This window comes from Anomalospiza imberbis, chromosome 3 (assembly GCF_031753505.1).
Source record: "Anomalospiza imberbis isolate Cuckoo-Finch-1a 21T00152 chromosome 3, ASM3175350v1, whole genome shotgun sequence".
Classification (NCBI taxonomy): Eukaryota; Metazoa; Chordata; class Aves; order Passeriformes; family Viduidae; genus Anomalospiza; species Anomalospiza imberbis.
Genome location: NC_089683.1, coordinates 70,119,633 through 70,136,738, shown reverse-complemented (window position 1 = coordinate 70,136,738; position 17,106 = coordinate 70,119,633). Strand labels below are relative to the sequence as shown.

The window sequence follows — 17,106 nt, the reverse complement described above, 5'->3', positions numbered from 1 at the left end:
TCAGAAACTGTTGCCCAACAGCTATAGCAGGAGTAAAAGAGAACTAGGTAACATACAGCTATAGGAAGTTGTTCATTTATTTACCTTCCCTAGTTTTCTGTTTCGGGTAAGAGAAACATTGCCAGGCATGGCATGGCCACAAGTCCTTTAAAGTACAGATTGCAATGAAGTTGCTTTTTCAGCAGCTATTAAAACCAATGCTTTGAAAAAACCCTTAGTTTCTATAAGACATTGTGCAATCAAGTTTTTTCTGGCCTCCAGTTCAAACCTTGTAGCCTTTTCACCCATTCTCTAGAATAAAGTGCATATATATATACATATATATATACACATATATATATACATATATATACATATATATATATATATACACACAACACACACACACAAGTAACCTCTGGCCAACAAACACTACATTTAGTTTATACAGTATTCACTTCAAATAGCAAATGCTTATTCCAGCCTCATTGCTAGTACCTAATGTTTATGCTCTGGAGAGCGTGCTTGTTAGCTTTTCAAGGATTTTAACATTTATATAGCTATCATTATTTAGTAAGATTTAGTCAGTGGTTAAACTTTCAACTTAAGCTCAAGCTTCTGTTAGCAGAGGACACATACATAATGAAGAGCATCATCATGTTACTAAGACACTCCACAAGAGGCTTCTGCTATTGTAGCAAAGATTGTCAGGGTTCTTGCAGAAATTAAGTTTAGCTTGTTAGTAGTAGACAGCAATTTTGATTGTCTGGTTAAAGAAAATCACTAACAATTAGACTAAGAATGAAATCCTCTGTGCAAACTGGGGAGGAAAAGAAAGTGCATGAGGGCATGCAACAGAGTAACACATATCTAGTGTGGCCTGGAATAAAATGGGAAGTACAGTGCTGCCTTGAAAACTGTACGTGGTGGGAAAATGCAAGTGAAGGTTCAAAGTAATGCATCACCGAAATCAGCATTCTTCCTTTTCTGTTCTTTTGGTGTGACTCAACACTTTACACAGGATGGAAAGAAATACTCAGCTGACATTGCCAAAATAGGTTACGCAGCAGGAGCAACACACAGAAAGCAAACAGGAACCTGCAGTTTAAGCAGAGCATCTCAGAAAGCCTGAGACACTTTGATATTCTGCATTACTGATGCACGGCAATCAGCCAAAAGAGCAGCTTACAAAACACAGCAAGCATTTGCTAACCATCCAACAACTCGGTCAAAAACATGAGCAAATAAGAGCAAAACCAAGACCTTTTAAGTTTGATTCATTCTCAAAACAGACATAACAGGCAACACTCCAGCTCCACAGAAGACTTCCTGCTTAATATTTTCAACCACTTTCTGCTCTGTCCTCCGCAATTATTTATTAACTCTTTGTGGTTACAGAAGCAGAAAACCTATTACATACTAAGGCAGTGCTGCTCCAACCATGACATTGCACATGAAAAAACAACCTCTTAATATACAGAATTTATTATAAGGCTGCAGGTAGCTGTCAATTTTTTTGGCACAGTGCTATTTCTGACCAAGTCCTTGCTACCATCAAGGAGTTCAGTAACCAGCTTTAAGCCTTACACATAATTCACTAGGTCAATACTATTTCTGAACAAGTTATTCGGAGTCTCTCCCCCAGAGCAAAGAAAAAGGTGAAAACCAAAAATGCTTGGTATGTTTGGATAAATAACACATGCACTGTCCTTTTAACAAGCCAGGGAAGTATGTCAAGTACACAAGACAGTAAACAAGTATTATTTTAATGAACCCTCAAAAGTATGGTGAGACTATCAGAATAATGATGTTTCAGAACACACAAGTGTGTTTATGTCTGTATAATCTTAATATTGCCACTTTATGTATCAACACCCATCTCACGTAAGAGAGATGTTTGTCTTGCAATACCTGAAGTTTGAGAGTCCTGCTTCTCCAAGTATTTTAAACCTTCCATAAGTATCTTGTTTACTTGTGTTCTAGTGCCATGGTATTAAAAATTTAATTCATGAAGCTCAATGCTTATACAACCAGAGAATTAGAAAATTTCTACCTTTTGTGGATGTGCAAGCATTCTATCTTACACTGAAAAAAAAAGATTTAAAGAAATTATCTGTGCTTACTGAAAAAAACCAGTCCTTAAAGAAATAAAAATACGCATTTTCATACTGTGTATGGTTAGGGAACGCTGACGTGATGGCTAAACTAGCCATTCCCCGTGTAGAATAAGAATGCCAAGGGAAAAAATCAAATGAGATTAGACAAGTAATAAGCCAGGTTTGTTCAAATAAAAGAAATGGGTGCTTTCCAAAATACCTGTCATATATATATTTATAAAATCAAGTCAGCAAACATACCCAAGGGTTCAGACACTCTGAAATACGCAAAGGCATTGCAGCAGGTGCAGGCAGGTCACCTTCTCAGAAACAGTTTCAGAGCTGTCATCATTCTGATCAAGACCCAGACCTGTGGTGTGCCACACAGTGACATAAGAAAGAAAAAGCCAAACCCTTGCTTACTTACAAATTATAATTCCTCATGGATTTTCAGGCCTCAGACTTTTTTGACATCAAACTCATGAGTGATGTCTTTGGGCACAAAGATGGTTTCAGACTACACTTCCAAAACTTGGTCAATGTATTCTTTCAAAACATAACCTATAATGTATTTGCTAGTGTTTAATCAGCTTCTTGCCATATATTCTGACCCGTGAGTGTTCATGTCTGCTCCCACTAACATAACTGTTTCAAGAAGTAATGTTTCAAGAATTTCACTTGTCTAGCATAACTATTGGTGAAACCAGCTTTAAATGATAGAAACATAACTCAGAGGTATCTCAGATTAACATGTATACATTATTCTTATTTACATACAACAATACACACCCCCTAGATCATGTTTTTCTGTTCAACAGTTTCCAAAATGTCATCTTGGGACATTTTTTCTTGCTATAATTCAGCAGGTTCTCAGGTGCTGCCTTGAGTTATGAAGAACAGTATTCCTTTACAAGTTAACAGATTATCAGTAATTTCCTCCTTTTGAGTCAGGGGGAAATACCACTGAGACAGAGCTAATGGCAAAGAATCCCACAGGCTAGCTGCATATCAGACAAGTGCTCTGAGACAGCTTCTCAACTCCATGTGGAATTTTATTTAGTCATCAAACAATATGAAACACCTGTGAATACATTCTTGTCAAGCCTGAAATCAAGGAAAAAAATGAGATGATTCATCTAACAAGAAAAAAAGTACAACACTAATGAAAGACAGGCTCTCAAACAACCACCTACACTCAAGTTAGACATTAGCCCTGTACATACGCTATACTCAAGTTTATGCCAAGATTGTGGTCTTCTACTATCCAAAGTCATTAACTACAACATAGTTGTTACCAAATTAAATACATTCCAGTTCATTTAAAATTTTCATATTTCAGACCACTGCATACAGGCATGGAGATTAAGCATTCCTTACAAGAGGCAAGGGCAGAGCTGGGGGACATCAAAGATAATAACTGCAGCACTAACTCTGTCAAAACCCAATATGCCTGCTATCATGGACATCAGCTAAAAAGCACTGAAGAATACAATGCTGCTACCAATACCATGAAAATGCTGGTGTCAAGCTTTGTTATCAGGCTTGAAGACTAGGATCTCTTTCAGATCTTATCTATAGTGTCAGAGGCTAACACCTCTGCAAACACATGGTACTAAAGGAAGGAACTGACAAATATTTCACCACAAGGTGGAATCTATGAAAGACCAGTAAGTTCTTACAAATGAAAAATGAAGGATAAAGATCATCTGTAAAACATTTGGCAGTAGCAAGGCATTACTCCTAAGTAAGCCTTGTTCTGAACATTAGTCAGAGTGCTAACAAGTTCTTCCCTAAATTAAAATATATACAAGTAATACTTCTAAATACCTTCTTCCATACTTTAACTGCAGACCAGACTACAAGAAAGCCTTAACAGTCATGGCTGCACAGTAACAACTAAATCGAAAGATCAAGACTAACTTCCACAGACTCTGCAAACTGCAAGGAAAGCAGCAGTCTACCACAGCAGGTAGGTCAGAAGTTCAGTGCCACTGTCTCCAGTACTGAGCCCACGGAGACCAGCCCTGCATGACCAGGCAGACTCTGTGATATGCTCTTACATTAATCCACACTACTGGAGATAGGGTGGCCTCTGTGACTATAGCTGGGGCCACATTACAAGTACGCAGACCACCCTGCATTTTGAACAACAAATGTCTGCTCAAGTCGTGATCTAGAGTACATACAAATCTTTTTGTAACTTATAATCTTACACACTTGGATTGCACCCATGCTTGGAGAAAGAGAAGATTTGAGCACTCTTGAGTGTTTGAGGCACTGTTGTTGAAGCAATATGAATGAGTAAAGGCTATCCTAAATGAAAGCTTAGTAGTGAGAGGATTAAAATTACAAAGTGCTTAAGATAAGTTTTGACATTGTGACTAAAGTATCCACTAAGACCAATTAAATAAGAGGGGAAGATCAATTATCAGAGGTTTTTTTTTAAAAAAGCCATTAAAGGTCTTAAGCCTAGTTACACGTCTGAAGCTTTAAAACTGATCAGTGAAGTTGGTATTTTCTATTAGCTGTCAGATGCAGACAAAACAGCAGGTAAACACTTCTAAAAATGGCAATTTAAAAAGCTACCCAAATATCTGAGAGTGACATACACTGCTATTCCTGTTAAGCTTAGTATGCCAGCTTCTTTACAAAGTGAAAACAGCTTCAGTGGTGTTAGGGAAGCAGACCCTGTATTTCTTCCAGCCTTTACAACAAAGAGGCATTTGATCCACCTGCCCCTCATGCACTGAACTGGACCCAGACAACCCAGTCAACATTCCAGACAACTACAGACAAAACGACTCACATCATCTCACTTAATGTAGCTTTTCTCCAATGGGAATGCAAATAAGGAACAGCTAGGATTTTTAACTTATTTTTGAAGTTTAAACAGCACTCCAAATTAGTCAAGGACTAGAGACTCCAACACAAGTTATAATTAATAACTACACTTTACTACATATAATAGTGACCAAAAATATGATGTTTCCTGGTATACCTATTATTAGATAGGCAAGCATTTCACAAAATGCTGAATCACCAGAGTAAACCTTTAATCCATCCACAATGCAAAGAAAAAAATAGTGCCAAACTAGGAAGTCCCCAATTAAAAATGTGTATCACTCATGAATACTTTGGTAGAAAGATTTCACACTACTGAGATGCTCAAAGTATGCCAGATGAAGGTGCATATGGAGCCAAGTAGCATTTTCAGTAAGCAAACATCATGTGATAATTTTTGCTGCAAATGCTAACGACTTAGCAGGACTCCAATAATCAAACTGGCTTTGTAACTGATGTAATTTAGGCTTCTAAAAATAGTCCTGGAATTAGGTGTACCTTCTGGAAAGGAAAATATTCCCACACATCCCCCCACCCAGCATTTCCGCTAGATATTCAGACACACGAAGGAAGTTTTCCGCTTTCCTTTGATCTCTCCTTAACTGAAACATGCAAATAAAAAATGAAACTACACATTTCTCACTGACTCAAATCTTCCTGTATCATTGAAAGATGCAAGTAATACAAAGAAAAATTATAATAATCACGTAGCACACAGTTTTACACTGGAGGGATTTTGCTTTGTTTTCTCTACAGCAAATCATAACATTTGATCTCAATTCTTGGAAACTAGGACTGTTAAACTCTCTTGCCTTCCAACAGAAAGACTAGCACTGCTTTGGTTAATTTTAAGACTATGTCAGTGTCTGTTTAAACTGGTGAATCAAAACTGGACAGAGGTCAGCTTTTGAAATCTTTTAACAATAATTATATTGTTGGATTTTTATCAGATCCTGCAACAGAATTATAAACTATCAGGAATATTTCTTGCTCTAAATCTTAAATATTTTCCTTACTAATTCACATTTTTCCAGAATTGAGGCATTGAGAGCTATTCATTCCTTCAGACTGCTGTTTCCGTTACTCTTTCCGCATCTTTTAGTTGATACACTAAGGTCTATCAAATCAGTAGCTTATTGAAGTTAACAGATCTAGTTACATTTTTTTTTGTCATTTATTCCTCCAAATAACATAAATCTCTGGTAAATGCCTCCACAATACTACAGAAGAATAGATGATGTTGAGTGTTTGCTGAAATAAAACTGCACAGAAGTTAACATCAGTTTTAATAATTCCAACAAATCCTTGCATTTGGCAATACCTGACAGTAATTGCCCTAACATTTCATCTTTCCAATTTTCTCTTTGGAGAACAGAAAGGTTTTTCTCTACTGTCAAAAGCTGAAAAAATCAGAAACTCCCTCCTCCCACCTCACAGTTAGTTAGAACTTCATGCTCCCATACTTCTCCATGGAGCACGGTGATAACTTCTAACTGAAGCCAAGGAGCTCAACTTTCAGATGCAGGAAAAGAGAACAAAGAATTCATAAACATGAGAATTAGCTGAGATTGTCGGAGTGGTTGAGCAAGCATCTGACAGACACAGTCTAACAGGCACAAGTCTTCCACCATCTTTCATAAACCACTATTCATGACTTGCCTTCCACTTCCCACCTTTTAAATTATCCAGGAAGTGCAGAAAAGCTCTTTCACAATGTAAGTGAGAGTAATTCCCACAGTGCCTCAGCACCACACGGCTCAACAGCCCCATACAAACCCAAGTGTCACAGGGCAAGCCCCAGATGCCTGCAGGAAGCTACACAAGCTGAGAAGTGCAGAAGACAACTCTTTCAGTGCTTCCCACAGCATGGTTACTGCAAAACCTCACCCACAGTAAGAGCAGGCACTATGGACTTACTTATGGGGAAGAAGCTGACTAACAAACAGAAGACAGAGAAGCAGAAGAACAGATGCCCTGGCTCCTTTGTAACACACCAAAATCGCAAAATCCATGAGGTGCAGAATATGAAGGAAGCTTAAATGCGCAGTAGTGACTGAAAAAAAAAACAAACCTAGGGGAACTTTAGAGAAATATCCAAAACAAAGATACAACAGACATTCCAGCACGTACAGACACCAAGACACAGCACTATTCCAGGACTTCACCATCACATGGACGACAGTATTACACACCTATCCCTTTCCAACATACATAAGCTAAGGAATTTCACAGGGTTTTTTCCATCTTGCTTTCTTACTCAGCATCAGATTTATTCTGTATCTTCACACAATACAGTTACCAAAAAAATCACACTGAGAAGACTCACACTTCCACTTAAATAATTGGTACAAAAAACCTGACTTCCCATAAAAATAGATTTTAATCAGACCCCAGGCTACAAACATGAATCAAAGAGCTAACAGCTTACAGCAAGAAGAAACTCAAGACTTACACATAGCCTTCTCCTTTCCCATCACACATTCCAGTATCACTTCTGCATAGAGTGCTCCATCTGGAAGCAAGACTTCACCTTGCACTAATTTCCAAGACCCTGAGATCCATGATCAAATGCAAGACCTGAATGTAAAAAGAGGGAAAGAAAACCTGATCTGGCGCATACCATGCTGCTTTATTAGCTCTTCTCAACAGACCATGACAGCTGAATCAAAACACTGCTGAACCTCAGTAAAAGCCCCCATCTCCCAAAATGCAGCTAGGGTAGAGTTATACAAGACAGCTCAGCCCACCTGACAACACATGACTAGCAGGAAGGTGCTTCTGTTCTTCCCCAGCAATACCTCTCTTCCTTTTATTTCCAGCACTGCACTCATCCAGCTCCTTCTTCATGTGGCCCACCCCAACAGCTTTGCAGAAAACTAGCTATTTCAGCTGGATTTGTTGTTGTTGAATTGCCATATTGAGGGATCAGGCAGCTGTCACTGTCAGTGAAGGGAAGGCCACAGGAGGGAGATTTCCTCCTTCAGCAGTAACAAGCTGCTCAATCAGCTTAGCAAGCTCAGACAAACCAGTCCAAATCACACAACAGAAAGAACCTCAAGTCTCTTCTACCTGATCTTGTCCCAGGTGTACCATCCTCAGATCAGAGCTGTCTCAGGAACCAACAGCTGTGATGACACCAGCTCAACTACTTGATACTATCTAAAGGCCCATGAACCTTCAGCAAGCAATAATTTGCCAGAGTACTTTATAGTCTCACAACCATCTCTGAACTGGAAAAGAAAGCAAAAGACAAAGTAACCCCAGGCATATATACATAAAGGCCTCCCTCCACTGCACATTACAATCCTTTTCTAACAATATAATCCAATTTTCCAACAAACACAGCAAAAAAGATGGAGTAGCGATAACTCATGCAATAGCTACTACAGTTCTTATCTAAGGAAGCCCATCAAAGCCTGACAATTTCCTGAAAAGGAATAAAACAGGTATTAGGGTGGTCTTGTCAAGGACAGCTGTTCACTGAAAAGAACTGAAATTCACCCACAGAGGACAAGCAGGCATGTTCTGGACAGCACTTCCAGGCGCAGAAGAATCCTCTTACAAAATAATCATTTCACCCTACATTCCCTTTGCTCTTTTCTGCCCTCAAAAGAAAAGTATCAAAACTAGTTTTGCTTCAGATTTCCTCCATAGGCAATATTTTCTTATTTGAAAAGAGACCACCATGGCAATGGCAAAATTCTGCAAATACAAAGGAAATATTAAATGACCAGCTGTAAGGGTGTACAATTTCATACTAATAAGAAACCACCATGGTCTATTACAGAAATCACTGACAGTAGAAATATAGAGCTGAGCTTCCTGAAGTGCTTGTACATAGAATCACAGTAGTTGCTTATGCTCTTTGAGCTCAACTACAAAAAGAACTATATGAAAACAGTGACTGACTTACAGAAAGTGTTAAGAATGCAGTTTCTCTTTTCCAGTGTTTACATATCCCATGTCTAACTTTCCAACACATCCTATACTATTGTTCAAAGTACTCACAGACTTTCCCTACTATCTTAAGCTGCACTAACAACTGATGTGGTGACACATGAAAAATGTACCAGGGACTACAAGAAAGAAGGAAGCAAGAGAAGCATCAAAGGAGAATCTTAATGAAATGGTTATTAACCTCACAGAAAAACTTCTTACACTCAAACATTTTTGATGGAAAACTGTCTTTGAATATGGTTAAAAAAATCACAGGGCAAGGAGAAAGGGAAGGCAGGAAGTGAGTGACATCAAAAAAGCTCATCTTAAGAAATCTGTACGCAGCCTTATAAACCAAGTGAAACTGACTTGCTTTGGCAATTGACTTTGATTTTTAAAGTAAAGCATTGAAAGTTATATGCTTTTAGCTTGCAAGAGTCTGTCCAAATGACAACAAGGAAGAACAATTAAATTAAAACCCCCTAGAAAAGGATGAGGTTTTTTCCTTATCTATGATAGTATATGAAAACAGTATTATTTTTCATTAACTCGATTCAAAAAATCCACCAGAAACTCTCAGAGCCAGTAAACCACAAATTTTCTAAAGCATCTGAGAGGATGTCTTGTCCTTTGCACTACTGGTCTCGGAGCCTACAATACAGGCAAAAAGGAATATTTCCCTGAGTCCTTAACACACTGTAGCTCCATTATGATAAAACCTCTATGCAGGCATGGTCTCTTGTCCAAGCAAGCAATATCTGAGCCTTCCTCCAGACACCTCTTTTCTGCTACCTACTACAAGATAAAGATACGTATGACTAAAACAGATAGTTGTCCCACCACCTCATCAGCAACAGTACACAAGCTTGTGTCACTAACTTCAAGTTCCCTGTAGATCCTTATAACAAAGTCTTACTGATTCACATGGCACTACAAGCAAGAAGAAAAAAAAGCAGAAAAAAGTCTGCCATCCAGATTTTCTTCTTTAGCCAGTCCCATAAATAACTACATTAGATGCTTTTCCAACTCCTAGGCCATGACATTCAGTCATCTGACATTCGTTCTGAATTTCTTCAATTGCTCTGCTTTCTCTTACACAAGAAGTTTTATTTTCACTTCCAGTGATGCGCTTGCTTTTCTTGCCTTCTCCCTTCACCGCAGATGTTAGTAAAACGTATCTTTTTAGTTCTTCTGGTAATATCAAGCAATATCCTATTCTTTGATTTTTGCTTTTCTCTCGGAGAAGCATCTTTGAACATTCTCCCCACACTCAAAGAACATGTAGAAGAGTTTCCATCGCACCTCTGTCCACCCATTTTGATGCACGTTTTTGAAAAAGGGCAGTTCAGGTGCTGAAACGCCGCGACTATTGTATATTCCACGGCCGCCAGTGTTACCGCGTTTCCGTGCACAGCCCTCATATGCTTTTCTTCAATCCTTATCTGCAACACACGCCTCGTTGACAGCAAAGGCTTTGTGTTCGCGCTTTGCGCCAGCACCTCGCATAGCGCTGCCCACCGCAGGCAGCGCACACGGAACGGGTCCCGGTTGGAAGGGACCACAGTGGGGCATCTGCTCCAAGCTCCCTGCTCAAGCAGGGTCATCCTAGAGCACGTGGCACAGGATTGAGTCCAGACGGTTCTTGAACATCCCCAATGAGGGAGACTGCACAACCTCGCTGGGCAATCTGTTCCAGTGCTCGATCACTCACCCGCACAGCATCCCGGTAACACGGGAGGGCGCGGGGGAGAGCCCGCACGCACGTCTGGACACGCACACGGGTTATTAAACGTCGCCTTTCGGCAAAGGCCGAGGCCTCACGTCAGCAGGGACCGCTCTGGGCCGCCGAACGCCCGCGGCCAGCCCCGGGAACACTCGGGGCTCGAGCCCGTGGCGCCCCTCCTGCCGCCGGCGGCCGCCGCTGCCGGGGAGCCCCGGGGCGGGCCGGGCCCCGCCCGCGCCACCTCCGGCGGCTCCTTCCGCCTACTACTGCCGCCGCCGCCGGGCTGCCCCGAGCCGCCAGCGGCATCTCCAGGCGACAGCGGCGGCAGCGCCACTGACAGCCGGCCCCGGCGCCGCGGCTGCCGGCCTCGGCCCGCCGAAACCCGCGGGCAGGGCCCGTGCTGCGCGCCCTCCCACGCCGTGCCGCCAGGCGAGTCCCCCGCGGTGGCGGTGCCCGTCCCGCCCTTACCCGCTCCTCTCCCCGCCAGAGCCGACGCGCACGGCCGCCCGCTCCACTCTTATCCCGCTGACAGCGTCCCGGCAGCCCATGGCGGGAGGTTCCTGCCCGGCCCCGCCGCGCCGCCCGCCCCCGTCTCCCCGGCAACGCAGCGCCCGCCCCGCCCCGCGCCCGCCCGCGCCTCCCGCCCGCCCGGCGCTCGCCGCCGCGGTTCCGCCGGGCCAGTCGGGCCGGCGGCCCAAGGGCTCCCCTGGAAGTGCCGCGGCGAGCCTGGGACTGCCGGCTCCCCCTGCTCCTGTGGTCGGGCCGTGACAGCGACCGGCAAGTGCCACACAGGACAGCCGGCCGGCCCGCAGCTTCTGCTGGGGAGCCAAACGGGCGGGAGGTGCCCCCCTAAGCCGGTTCACTCCACCGCCACCACCCTGCCCGGCTTTAACGTCACCATTAAAAACGCCCTTTACATGCGTGTCACGTAGCCGTGGCCATCCGCCCGCTGGCGTCTGGCGCTGTCACTGCGAGCCGCTGTCACTGCAGCGCTGCGCTGGTTCACGAAGGGCTCCGGAGGGTTTGCTCAGAGTACATTCTCGGAGCAGGTTTCCGGCTGCGGAGCTGGGCTTTGGCATTTGGCTGGAATGCCTAGAAGAAACGGTTGCCCTGAATGCTGTTCCATCAACTCCCTGACAGAACAGGTTTGCGTAGGCAAATAAATAGTGAGCCTTGACTGCATGTCACTGTTCTCGCCTGCTTCGGGAATTCACCTTGCACGGCCAGGGCCCGCAGTAATTTTATGAAAGGGAGGGCAATACGGTACAGGTGATGTTAATAAGAATATGCTTAATATATTCATGCATGCCTAGGTTTGGCATCACCATCCTGATTCTTGAAATCAGAAAAAATGTACATACAGAGGGTGCACAAGTGTATCCTTCTCACATCCGTATGCCTCTCCCTGGTGCATTGGCCTCCTACTCCCTGACCTTTGCTGCCTTTTCTGGTGAGGACTGTGTAATTGCATTTCGCTTATCATCCCAGGGCCTGCTGGCTACCTTGGTGTCATATTGGCTTTGTAAAACTTAAGCCAGGCTGCCTGCAAGGATTACACGGATGGACAGAGACAGATCTTGGGAATGCTTCAAGCAGCAGGATCCCAGGACCTACCTGCCACAGTAAGTTTAGATACACACGAGGTAACAGCAGTTATGTCCTGAAAATACAAACTTCAGTCTGCCTGTACACCCTACTTCTCGTGCTTTTTCCCTTGGCATCTACTTATGGCCACCTTTCATATTTTTCTCCCTTAGCACCTGCTTTTGGCTTTTGTTCATGTTTGTGTTCACTTTATTGACAGGGAGCAAGCTATCCCTGTCAGATGGGTACTGGGCTAAACAGATCTCTATTCCAAACAGCAACTTCCCTGCAAGGACCAGCTGTGCAGACCCCAGAACCGTGCCTTTCTCTGGGAATTAAGCACCTAGGCAACACTTCTGCACTCAAAAGTTGCTTAAATCCCTCAAGAAAAGCAGTCCTAGGCAAGCGCCACCAGTATTACAACACAATAGAACAGGAAGGAAGGGAAGAGAGCCTGACACTGCTTTGCTGCTAAGCAAGGTTACATGCACAGCCACAGAGCTCCCACAGGTGTGGGAGCCCCACTGGCACCCCATGTCCCCGCTTAGGTACCCACCCTTGAGAAGCTCAGAGAGATTAGTGGTTTTCAAAGGCACCCAAGCCTCTTCAGTGGCCACAGAGAGCTTAGAGGAAAAGTGTTGCAATCGATGCCCTGGAGTTTAGATGACAGTTAGTTGCTAATTCAGGCAGATTAAATCCTACTTTTAAGCCAGTTTATTTTAAACTCCTGGAGAATGTGGTAGGATTCAGTCCAGCCCATCCCATCTGGCACAGCAGCTACTGGAGAGGAAAGTGAGCCAAGATTCCCAAACCCAGGCTCAGGAAGTCCTTGCCCTAATAATGCTCACACAAATCCTCTCTGCTTCCTGCAGCTGAGAAGAAAGAGAAGTCTCTTCTACCTCTGAACCAGGACTTCCTGTTTACTGAAAAGTAGAGATACCAGTACTTTATCTTTCCTTCAGATCTTACAGTTGCCGGACGATGAATGCATGTATGTGTCCCTTCTCACTGCTGACAGCATCCTGAAGACAGAGGTTTCTATCGGCCTCTCCCACAAAACTCCTGCCTGCCAGTACCTCCAAGGCTCTTTGCTGTTCCCTCTGCTGCTGCCCAGTTTTCCTCAGAAGCGGATGTAGGACAGGACAAACACAGTGCTTGACATTTGCACATTATCTACGGTTTCTCAAGGAGACCAGTGAAGCTAAGCAGGCTGTACATTGCCTTGTGTAATTGTACAGCAAAACTGTGACAGCAGCAATGAAAATGAAGTCAATGGCCAACAGCACATCAACTCACCCTTGGAATATTAGATTTTACAGTGCAAAGAATATGAACATTTCAGATTGGTAGCATAAATTTTACTGAAAATAGGAGTTTTCAGGAGAGAATTGGCCATCATGTACAAACAAACATCTGAGTGAAGCTTCACAAGGTATTTACTAAAATCTTTAGAAGGGAAGTATGCCATAGCCTAAGTAGAGCTGCACTGAAAGGTTATCATGTATGTTAAAAAATTATTATAAACTGCTTAGACTAAAAATATTGTTGCGAAAGATAAGTAGGGGCAATTAAAGATTTTATCAGAATGATGTTTTTCTCACTTGAATGCTTCAAAGTACAACCTTTCAGCCATGCAGATTTTTTTTTAATAATTACAATAATTAAAGATCCTGCACAGATGCAACACTATGCCTGCTCTTCAATTTCAAGTCAGAATTTTTCAGTAAAGTATTAAGCATTCTGCATACATTTACATCAATATAAATTTGCAGCACCTCCATGAAAGTGAGTAGAATGACACCAGTTCATACTAGAATAACTTCAAATCAAGCCTGGTTCTTCTCAGCATCATTGATTCACTGATGACTCCCTCTATCCTACAAACACTACCTGAATGTCACTTCAGCATCATTCTTCCTGGGTTTCTACTATAATTCCTTCTCTTCAGCATAAATGGAGATGATAGTAAGATGGAAAACAAACAAGGAGCAAGAATACAAGTGATATTTCCCTACTGTTCTCTGAACAATAGAACAAGTCCGCAGCACTGAGACCTGCACAAATCACACTGGTACCCACATTCTTCAATGTGTGGTACTAATGTTCACAGAGAGTGGATTGAGATCAATGGTTCCAAAATTTTAGTGTTCAGTGAGCCACTGTCCATTCCTGGAATTTCTTAAGTACCCGCTAGACATTTTTCAATAAAGATCCATCTACTCTCATCATAAAGGTTTCAGCTGAAAGCCTTGCAAAGGCAATGTAAGGTAAGACCTAGATTTTGTTAGCCACCTTTACAGTCTCATTTTCTCTCCTTTCCAATGAGCATGTACCTGTCTTGGAAAATTTGTCTGTGTTTTAATGATATAACGAAAATAATGATTAAACTGTTGAGTAATTAATATAATATGTGATATGTCCTAACCATGATCTTAAATCAGAGTGGTTTGTGGATCTTTTTTCAGCTGAGATGAGCAGCCTTTCAGCAAGGAATGAGTAACAGTCTGTTTTCCCAAGGAAGCACATTACTCTTTTATTCCTATACTACTTTAAAAAAATCAAAAGAGTGAATAAAATACAAAACCAGTTTTGCACTTAGGGAATCAAGGAGTGGTTTAAAAAAACATTAAAAATATATTAGTCAGTGTGGGTCTATCTATATAATGGGGAGGAACAGTCTATGATTATCTAGTCACTTCTAGATCAATGTTGGAAGAGTAAGCTGTTGAATGAATTCAAGGACAAAGAAATACAGGCCGAACACTCTTCATGTTTGCATTCTTCATGTTTAGGTACAGTGCTATAGAAAGACCAGAGACAAAAGAAAAACATTACCTAGTAGGTAGAAAGCAAAGGTGAAATTAAATGCTTCCGTAAGTGGCTTAAAGCACAGGAGTTGTGGAAAGTGTTCCCTAGTTGTTTATAATCCTTCCTTGTGTTTGCCTACTGCAGGCAGGATTTGATTTCCAGTCATGCATGATTTTTCATTGCAGTTATTCCTGGTCAGCATACTCTGATATTAGGATGTTTTTACTCATGGTTCTAGGGCCCATTTCCAAAACAGAACAGGAGGTAGCCAGATAGCGTGGTGGAAAGACGTTGTATGACCCCTAAATTTGTTCAATGTCTAATCTAGACGAAATAATTAAAAATTACTAGCATTATCAGTTTTGAATCAGTGAGTTTACTTTGACTCACCTTGGCTTTTCCATTTAGAAGGAATTAATCCAGTTTAAAGTTTACTTGAAAACAGCAGAGGTAAATCACTGGTTGCAATGTATGTTGAACTAGATTTAAATTGCCTTTAGTGAAGTGAGTTTGCATGATGTAAGAAAACTTGATTTATGCAGAAATTATTGAAGCTAGAATAATTCCCACAACAAAGAAGGAGAGAAGCCTAATGAGAAATGCAAATGGTTTAAAAACATATAGACAGGACTTTGAGTCTCAATTTGCAGCTACTCATGGCTTGTAAATGCATGAATTACACCAGATCATAGTCTCTTACAGTTACACATTGTCATGTGTCTAACAACTCACATCTGTTCTGCAGCAAACAGTCAGGCAAAGGATGTGTTCTTGAAGTGAGTCAGTTCAAGAGGTGAAACTGAGATGAAATCTCATTAAAAGCATGTCAGACTTCAGTTTTCCCATGTCCTTATTAGGCCTACCATTGTCTTTAGCTGGGTCTACAGCCCTTGGGAAAAGCTATCTTCCTTATCCACTGCAAAAATCATATCTGCAGTTCTCAATAACACACATGCTTTATATTATCTTTTCCCAATCAATGCTATGAAATGGCGTAATTCATAGAAAGTAGTATTATTTTTTAAAAACTTCTTTTTATTAGTGGAGAAGTCCTAGCAGATTTTCAATTTCACCTGTTATACACCATTTCTAAGTTTTTGCACTGCTCTTCTTGAAAAATTAAGATTGTATTTCAGAGTTTAGAATGGGTAGATATTTTATGAAGAGTAAACATTACAAAAATAGGAAATTCACAAAAGCATGCAGAGGCCCCTGAAAGTGACCTTGTTTCCAGATGTGCATTTCTGTCATAACTTGCTTATCCATTTATATCCTAATAAAGGTTATTCCCAAGAATTTGTCAAGATAACAATCTGATTTTTAAAGGAGCAAATCATCAGAATATTAGCTCTGGGAACTGCAGGTCCAAACCCCATCAACTGTATGGTAGGGGTGATATGAGTACATATTTATTTGGATAAAGCTTAGCCAAACTTTAATGTTGAATTCTTGCACCTTGTTTCTCACACTTCCAGTGTATCTCTCCTTTTCCCACTTCCAAGAAAGAAAAACCTATTTATTTTGCCTGGACACGGTTAGAACCATCTGTTACTGCTCACTATTCTAGTGACAGCTAAACTTTCTTCATTGCTGTTTAGTTTGACACACGGGGACAGTTTCTGGTTTTGCTTCAATGTTTTGTTTCTGTGTCTTTTTCACTGTTTCAGTTTTCTGATGGATTCCAGTCTCACCTTCAAAATGGCCAGTCTGGGTCCCAGCAGACCTGTTCAGCCCAGCATCAGCTGCCTGCAGAAGGCTACACAAAAAGAACACGTATACGGTGACACTTAGTACTTGCTCCGGTTTTCAGCAGTCTGCAGTTCAAGAGCATCCTGGGACAGATGGGGTGTCTTCATGATTTATAGACTTTGATTCATTTTTGTTCTGTTGATTTGTCCAGTAGCTGTGTGAGCCCCCACAAGCCTCTGGCACCCACCAAGTCCTGCAGTGTTCTAAAGTTGAATCACATGTCTGGTGAAAAGCAGCTCTTTAATTTGTTTGGAACTTTTTACCTGCCCATTTCTCTTAGTTTTGTCTAGTTCTTCTGCTTTGTGAACGAGGGAATAATGACTCTGTGGTTCTTCTCCCTACGTTGCTCATGTTTTTAAAACTCCTTGTCAAATCCCCCATTTGCTTCTT

The 17,106-nt window shown here is 41.8% G+C and overlaps 1 protein-coding gene and 1 long non-coding RNA gene across 3 annotated transcripts in view; one reads left to right on the top strand and one right to left on the bottom strand.

The window, feature by feature from the left end:
* LYST (lysosomal trafficking regulator) overlaps positions 1–11,191 on the bottom strand; it is a 77,340-nt gene extending 66,149 nt beyond the window's left edge. For both annotated transcript variants that reach the window (XM_068185025.1, XM_068185026.1), the window contains exon 1: positions 11,044–11,191. The gene's annotated coding sequence lies outside the window, so the exon portion shown is untranslated. The remainder of the gene's footprint in view (positions 1–11,043) is intronic.
* A 338-nt stretch (positions 11,192–11,529) lies between these two features.
* On the top strand, positions 11,530–14,546 carry LOC137471027 (uncharacterized). Its single transcript, XR_010997360.1, has 2 exons — positions 11,530–12,197; positions 13,032–14,546. It is a non-coding gene; the product is annotated as an uncharacterized lncRNA (long non-coding RNA).
* The last annotated feature ends 2,560 nt before the right edge of the window (positions 14,547–17,106 follow it).